The following is a 6,000-nucleotide window of genomic DNA, read 5'->3' as shown; positions in this document are numbered from 1 at the left end:
ATTCTTCCAAAAAAGTAAAAAATCGACCCCGGGCCCGCTTGGTCAAAACACGAGGTTCGGACCAAAACCCGATAACCCATTCACCCACGAGCCCGAATATACAATTTATTTTGAAACCCGACCCCAAAACGAGGTCAAATTCCCAAATAACCAAAAAGTCCTAACGATACCCAAATCCCTAATTTTCTACCCTTAATCACATGATTTAAGCCAAGAAATCTAATGGGTGTTGATAGAAATGGAAGAAAACGAGCTTAGGATTACATACCTATGAAGCTATGGTGAAGTTCTCCTTCAAAAATCAACCAAGAAGTGTGGAGAAGATGAAGTTTGTGAAAAATTATGAAATTCCCGTAATGTGTTCTGTTTTTGGGACTTAAAATAACTGGGCAAAAATTGTATTCACGTTCGCGACAGGCTCAGCTCATCGCGTTCGCGATGAGTCAGGCCTGAGAGACCTTCGCGTTGGCGTACGTGGGCTCGTGTTCGCGGGAAAGAACTCCTCGAGCCCTCGCGTTCGCGTAGGGTAAATGCCCCACCCCCGCTCAGGCTCAATTAACCTTCGTGCTCGCGTGGCCAGGACCGTGTTCGTGAAAGGATAACCCCCCAATACCTCGCGTTCACAACCTGGTTTACGCGTTCACGTAGAAGGAATTTCCTTCAGCAAAAATTAACGCATCGCGTTCGCGAGGGTCCTCCCGCGAATGCGAAGAAAGACATATCTGAATACCAACAACTGAAAACCTGCAACTTTTACTTAGTCCGAAACCTTCCGAAACACATCCGAAACACACCCGAGCCCTCGGGGCTTCTAACCAAACATACGTACTAACTCAACAATATCATACGAACTTATTCGTGCGATCAAATCGCCAAAATAACCTCATTAACAATGAATTAAATCTCAAAATCAAAGAATTTCCTTAAACTTCTTAAAACATCAATTTTTGCAATTTAGGTCCGAATCACGCCAAATGACATCTGTTTTCACCAAATTCTACAGAGACGTCTTACATCATATATAAGACCTGTGACGGGTGCCGAAACCAAAATACGGGCCCGATACCATCATGTTCTAATCAAATTTCATTTCAAAAACCTTTAAACAATTTCAGAAAATAATTTCTTTCAAAAATTCATTTCTCGGGCTTGAGACCTCGGAATTCGATTCCAGGCGTACGCCCAAGTCCCATATTTTTCTACGGACCTTCGGGACCGTCAAATCATGGGTCCGGGTTCGTTTACCCAAAACATTGACCGAAGTCAAATAAATTCATTTTATAGTCAAAACTTATTATTTTTCATAGATTTTCACATATAGGCTTTCCGGCTACGCGCCCGGACGGCGCACGCAAATCGAGATGATGCTAAAAGAGGTTTTAAGACCCCAGGACGTAGAATTCAATTTAAAAACAAATGATGACTTTTTGGGTCATCACAAATATCAGCCATCTCCACGTTCTTTCTTTGTACTACCTCACATGGACCCCACATCCCATCCCATCTAAACATACAACAAAACTCATATTTGACAAAACCACTTCGCTAAATTCAATGAACAATTAGTAATAGTCAATAGATATTACTTTCAGCTCTCAAGCATAAATAAGCTCGGATGATTATTAACAAATTATTTTGAGATATTGTTAAAAATGTGGTGAATAAACCTCAAACATTTTTTTTTAGTTTTTTGTAATTGTTATCATCAATACTAATAAAGAAGATATAATTTTGATTATTATTGGTACTTTTAACAAAGGAAAAAAAAAATACTATGCACTACTATACTACTCTCTTCCTTAGTATTAGAGTGGTACGTTCTCTTTGATTTAGTAGGGACTAATTTAAAGTTTTATTAACTTAACAATACTTGAAAATATAGTTACCTACTACTAATAATTATTGTCTCATAAGTTCAGTAGTGAACTATAAGGAAGACAATTGTATTACATTCTAGGTAATATGTCTACCACGTAAAATGAGACTACGAGAGTGCTAAAAAGGATCACTTATTAATTTATCAAATTCAAATCAAATTTTATTTTAATGTCTATTTTATTAATTTCTAGAGTTAAAGATAAATTATTGTGTTGTGAAATATATTATTTATAAGTTTCACAAAAAATAAAACAACGTAAAAATGTAATATTTTAGAAACTTACAAGTTTCATTGCAAGAAAATTAAAAGTATTATTTGGACGGCCACTTTCTATGTTGGGTCCCTGCCATGATCAAATAAGTACATTGTTTAACAGGAAAAAATCTAGAGAAAATAAATATCCTATTTTCAAATTATGAGGAATACTAAAAATATTAAAGATAAAAAGATATATTATTACATTTAAAGTTATAGAAGTTTATAGTGTTTTTTTAGTTTAGTTAATCAACTTAGAGTTAAATATTGTAGAAATCATATTTATTTACTATAAGTTGATTTTTTAACCCTCGAACGTATTGGAAAATAAAAGGAGGAAGAACAAAATTAAATACAAATAAAGAGAGGAACAATCCGGAAAAAGTATTTTAAAAAGTAGATATATTAATCTATATTATTTTACCTATAAGATTTGGAGTTCACCAAAATACTAGAATATTATAATCTGAAACTTAATGTTTGGATAACTTTTATCAGCAAAAAATAAAATTAAGGAAATTCGTCAAGGCATAAACTACAAACAAATTATATCTAAGCATAAATTGTTGGGCCCGTGCGAAGGCGTCTAGTATTATATATAATAAAAGTAAAAATTACACGGGCGTCCTATTTGGTCGCCTCCATTTAACCTATACCCATTCTTTTAAAAACTTTTAACTTGTACCTATTTTTTAAATAATTTCAACCCTCTTTCTTCTCCTCCTTCTCCTCTTTTGTTTTCTTCTTCAAGTTACAAAATAAATTGGTATTTATCTCCAGAAGCAACACTGCTTTAGTTATAAGGTCAATTTTTTTTAATTGAACAGTTCGGCAGTTGTACTTCTGCTCCAAATTTACAGCAAATTAGTCTTAGGAAAAAGTTTAAGTTACCAGTTGGGTTTGTTTTGGATTGCTCACTTGTTTGTGTGCCCTTTGGAAATATATATATTTCTTGGTATGATTTTTGTGCAGTATATAATCATACGCCTCTCTACTTATTTTTGTTTGTTTGGGCACCATTATTCCTTCTTTTGTCTCGGAGGACATATATTGAGCATCTTGTGGCTTTCTTAAAAACATAACTTGCTCATTCTAGTCCACTTCAGCTAACAACCACTAGCTACAACTAAGGCAAAACAACAAAAATATAGCTAAAAAATTATAATTGACAAATACAGCAAATTAACAAAAATTTCAGCTCGCCAGTTACAAAGACAAAAACTTCAGCTCCCAGTTACAATACAAAAACTTCAGCTCTAGAGCTGAAGTTTCCCAATTACAACATAAAAACATCAGCTCTAGAGCTGAAGTTTCCAGTTACAACACAAAAACTTCAGCTCTAAGTTTCCCAGTTACAACACAAAAACTTCAACTTTAGAGTTGAAGTTTGCCAGTCACAAAACAAAAACTTCAGCTCTACAGCAGAACTTCAGGCCCGACTACTAGAATGCTGAAGTTTTGCGTGATTGTCTTTGCTACTTCAGTCCCGTGTGCTGAAGTTATGCGAAAAAGTGGGTACGCTTGCGATTTTTTTTTGTAAAGCCAGCACTAGTTAAAATGTGACACAAAAAACGGGTATAGACGCAAAATAAAATGAATACAACCGGTAAAGAAATATTCCACTACTAAGTTAACCCGAATCTTGAAAAATATCAAAATAATTATTATTTTTAAAAACGTTTTTGCCTTACCAAGCGAATATCCAATAAGCAAGAAAATGCTCCAACAAAAAAAGAAAAAAAAAAAACTGTAAACCAAAGGCACAAAATTAGGAGTCATCAGCCAAACACTAGAATTGGACACATGTTTATTCTACATCACTCTTATTTCTGTTTTGTAACCACGTGTCATCATTTGACGTTCCATCCCCCTTCCCAAAACCTTTCCCACCGCCCTAATAAAACCATGCAAAGTGAAAACCTCATTCATTTCAAAGAACAACCCCAAAAAACAAACCTGCAACACTAGAAAACTCTGTTAGAAACCAGAGTGAGATCAGAAAACAAAACAACAAAAGGAAATGGCAGGAAATGAAGAATGGAGAAAAATGGCGGATACAACCAAGATGAGTCCTGAGGAAGTGAAAAATGCTGGAGTTGAGGCTTCTATGAGACCACCAGGCCATAATCCAGGTACCTAGACTAGAGTGCGTGCGATTTAATTTAACTCATTATTTTTATAAATAGTACTATACATGTGTGTGTGTGTCATAATACTCCCCCGTGTTATTTGTGTGTGTGTCGTTTGGTTGGAAAACAGTTATTGTAGGATTAGTTATTTCGAGATTGTTATCCCACTTACTATAGGGATAAAAATAATACTATAATTTCGGGATAAACTCATTTCAAATCGGTTAAAAGCCCGAACCCGAAGTTTAATTAGGTATGGAACTAAAAAGAGAAACTATCATTGGCTCTAAGAAAAATACTTCTAGAAGTATTGGTTCTTAACAATAACTCAAAATCTTGAATCTATTATATTTAAATCTTGGATTCGTCGCTGTAGGTACTGTACTACATCAAAGAGGGCGGTTACCTTATAGCATTACGACCATGGCACTTGTTGGTTTTGCTATCACAGGTGCTATTTGGTACGGCACTATGTATGCAATGAAGAAACCTGAAGCGACTGCTGTTGACGTAGCCAAAGTTGCCTCTGGAGTTGGTGGCCCTGAAGATACTCGTCCTCGCAAGTAGTTGATAAAACTAACATTTTGTTTAGTTGTCTGAACTCTAATTTTACTCGTAACCCTTCTCCTTTATGGAATGGTTGCAGTTTTTGTTTTGAATTTTAATACTCTTTTTTTTTTCATGTTAAAATTTGGGGCTTGTAATATCAGGCATGGTTCCGATGATTACCAGAATAATTGGATTTAACATGAATAATCCAAAGTGATTTACATAGACGTATCCAAGATTTGTGAATGTTATTTGGTCCTGTATTCTAGGAAGCAAACTTCAAGTCAAGCACTAGTAACTGCAACTTGATTTTAAATTTTGTAAATATGTTGTGGAATTTTTAAACTTATATATAGGATTTGGTCAAAGCGATTGAATTTGGTGTCGATTTCGTATCTAAAAAGCTTTCCATTGTCCTGGTGATTCTTTGCATGGTGATTAACAAATGTGCGACTAGAAGTGCATGAGTTGTGTTAACTTCTCTCCAATATTCGCATATAGTCTCGGGTGATCCGTTTTCTGGGTCACTATTTAGTTTTTTTTTTTGCTAGTTTTATTAATAATAAAAAGAAAAAGTCACTATTGAAGTTATATTTGTATTTTATAATTTTTTTTGTGTGTAAATTTACCTACTTTGGAATACATTTTAGAAATTTGCACTCGATCACTTCGCATCTGATGTTATAAGGGTTCCAAATTTTTATATCTCCAAATTTCAGAAATTCGGACTTTTAAGTAGTTTTATTTTTTCAATGCAATTTTATAATTGAAATTCTTTTATTTCTTCGATGCAAATTTAAGAAAATTAAATTTTAAGTAGTGTTTAAGAAAATTAAATTTTAAGTAGTTCTATTTTTTTAATGTAATTTTAGAAATTGGATTTTAAGGTTTGAAACATAAACTACGCTCAAATTTACCCTACAACACACACCCTTCTCTGGCATCACTAGTCAATAGTTATTAACCATGCGATTTTTGTATTTAGTACTAGCCAAGACCCGCAATTTAATACATAATGTATCTTCTATAATATATACGGTCTCAGGCGATACAAAATATCGCCAGTTTTAGCATTCTTTAGATCTTCCGAAATTTCTTACGATGTTTAGAACTTATGACTTCCTTTTCGAAACTGAACCGCAACTTCACTCGTGCAATCTCTATCTCCCACAACTCACCGCGCATCTA

This window comes from Nicotiana tabacum, chromosome 5, assembly GCF_000715075.1.
Source record: "Nicotiana tabacum cultivar K326 chromosome 5, ASM71507v2, whole genome shotgun sequence".
Taxonomy (NCBI): Eukaryota; Viridiplantae; Streptophyta; class Magnoliopsida; order Solanales; family Solanaceae; genus Nicotiana; species Nicotiana tabacum.
The sequence above is the reverse complement of the archived record's forward strand: the minus strand, read 5'-3'. Positions refer to the sequence as shown.